The sequence below is a fragment of the Callospermophilus lateralis genome, chromosome 5, assembly GCF_048772815.1.
Source record: "Callospermophilus lateralis isolate mCalLat2 chromosome 5, mCalLat2.hap1, whole genome shotgun sequence".
Taxonomy (NCBI): domain Eukaryota; kingdom Metazoa; phylum Chordata; class Mammalia; order Rodentia; family Sciuridae; genus Callospermophilus; species Callospermophilus lateralis.
Window position 1 is genome coordinate 141,407,645 of NC_135309.1, and position 2,790 is coordinate 141,410,434.

General features: G+C 35.1%; 1 non-coding gene across 1 annotated transcript; it reads right to left on the reverse strand.

Moving 5' to 3' along the window:
- Positions 1 to 297: 297 nt before the first annotated feature.
- LOC143400641 (U1 spliceosomal RNA) lies at positions 298 to 460 on the reverse strand. Its single transcript, XR_013091538.1, has one exon. It is a non-coding gene; the product is annotated as a U1 spliceosomal RNA (small nuclear RNA).
- Between the last annotated feature and the right edge of the window lie 2,330 nt (positions 461 to 2,790).

Consider the following 2,790-nt stretch of genomic DNA (forward strand, 5'->3'; position numbering starts at 1 on the left):
GGGGATTTCACATCATTCTCAATTCTACAGATATAGCTTATGTATCACAAATCAAATGTCTTCTCAGTGAATGGTGTCTGCTGGTACTGTGTTGCAATGTTACTTGATGAGCAAAAATTTTTAAACTAGATTAATTTTCTTTCCCTTATGAATTTTTTTCTCTTTATATTGTGTTCCTTAATTTTTCTATTCAAACACTATAAATTAATATTTTAATATGTTCATGATGTTTTTAGAAGCCTTTCATTTTCACAACTTACTCTACCAGGAATTAATATTTGTATTTTTCTTTTTCCCCAGGGGAGACCTCAAACATAGTCCCCCACTACTACAAATTATGCAGTTGAGTTTCCCACATTTGGGGAAACCACAGGGGTCAGCACATTCGAAATGCAATGGGTAAGCCTCGCCCTGGGAAAACCACCTTCATGATCATGGTATCTCCCTGCCAGGTCCCTATAACATGTGTATTATTAAACACAAATTATGAGAGGCCATTGGGTTGGACTGAGTTCTTGCATCAGGCCCCAGCACCAATCTAAACCAAATTTGAGTTAATTGTGGTAAATTGCACATAATTAAACTAAAACTTTAAGGAGACAGGTATATCCTCAAAAGGAACATTTCTGCCCCTGGAATATCTCCTGAAAAACAGAAGATTCCAATCTACCTAAGAAAGAATAATAAGGAAGTCCAGGGGCTGGTATCCAACTTAGCAGCAGAGTAATTTCTTAACTCAAAGAACTGAGTTTGGTTCTCAGCACTTCAAATTATTATAAGAAAGTTTCCTCTGCTTTAACCCTTAGAAGAAGAGTAAGTGAAGTAAACTGACCTTCACCAACCAGCTTTTTTCTCTATTGTTCTGTTTCCTTGTTATCACTTTACAAAACCCACTGTTCTACTAAGAAAGCCAGGTGGAAGCTCTCATTCAGTTAGGAGAATTGAGGTTGCCCAATTCTTGAATCTCAAATAAAAACCAATTACATCATTAAATATATTTATTGGAATTTTATTTTTTGATAGTGAATAATGTGAACGTGAAGATGTGTATTTGCATGTTTTGTTCATTTATTTATCTGTGTATGAATGGCAAAAAGGAAGATGACCTAAAAATACCTGTCACTCAGATTACACTTAGGTTTAAAGAAAGAGTGAATCAATTAATGCCTTAGCATAATGCACAAGACTTTGAATTAATTTAGTGATAATCAGAGTAAAAAATGTGTGGGAAATATTGGAATCATAATTAAGAAAAAATAAATTGAAATTGATAGCTGGTTAATTTTGTTATTGCAAGGTTAGAGAATTGGGCAATGTTAAAATAAAACATGAAATAGAAGAATTTTGAAGAAGTGAGCAGTCAAATAAATAGCTTCCCTCTGCCCATGTTAGACTAGGTTATTAAAACACAGGACATAACCTGAATGAATATATTCATTATTATCTTGATTCATGACAGGCTAATGTTGGTATCCAGGAAATGCTTGATGAATGAATATGAAAAAAAAAACACATAGGATGGGATTCATAACAAGATATTAGCAGACACTATCACCTTGAGAAATGAAAACATTTTGAAATTATCACTGGATACTAGTCTGTCATGTCCAGAAAGTCAGTCAAGACAGGTCTAAATTTTGAGTCTAGAATCAACCCTGTTGGTGAGAAAGTGTGAAGTTTGCATTGCTATGCTGGTGATGATGTTAGGTTAATCTGTGAGTTTAGAGATGATGCTCTTTGCTCTCTAATCTTCTTTATTCTTGCTGAGTCTGAGCATTCCTATTATCAGGCATTATCTGCTGTCAGAGGAGGCCAAACATCTATAGGTGAGTATTGATTCGAGTACAAAGAAGAATAGAGAAAATGTTGAATATGATGTGACAGGCAGGCACCCAGTGGAAATATCGAGAATTCTAACCACGCTGGATTGGACACAGGCAGCCATGGGGGTGGTGGACATTTTAAGATCTGTTAGCATTTCATGTTAGAATGGATAAGACACACAATCTATCCAAAAATAATTAAAGGTAAATTGAATACTAGAACTCTTCAGCCAAAACCAAACTAATGCCATAATAATAGTTACTATTTATTAATCATATACTTTAGTCAATAACCCATTCAATTCTCACAGCAGCCTTATGAGATAGGTTTGATTACTAAGTAAGTCACTTATCTGAAATGGAAAAAGAGAGGTTAAGTGAGTCTCCCCAGATCATTCAAGAGGTTAGTGGCATAAGAGGGGATCCAAATTCATGTCTGCCCGGCCCTAAACCTAGAGATTTTATTTTGAAACTATTTTTCCTTCCCACATGGAGAAGCAACTACAGAGAATACAATTTCTGAGAAGTAGAAAAAGGATTTGCTTGCAGAAAACATTCTCCAGCCTGCCAACTGATGCTTAAAATCCCCTTAACAGGGTGTTAAATTCTTTGCTTCCACAGACTGAGATAAGGTTTAAAATGCAAATAAACTTTAGAGAGATAACATTTGGGTCTAAATTCATGAAAAAAATAAAATCTTTTGTGAGCAGATCTGTTGAGGGAATAAAGATTATGTGCCACATGGCATATAAAAGAGAGGGCAAACTGGGTCAAGGGGAAAAAGCAGGGGGCGGGGGGGCGGGCTATGGAAGATGAGGAAGATACACTTGTCTTGCATCACTATTATTCTTAGGTAAGAATGTGTCCTAAATTTTCTCCTAAAATATCATTAAGATTTTTATAAAAACAATAACAACAACATGGAAAAAAGCCTCACAAAAATGAACTTTAGATAAACTTCATATTT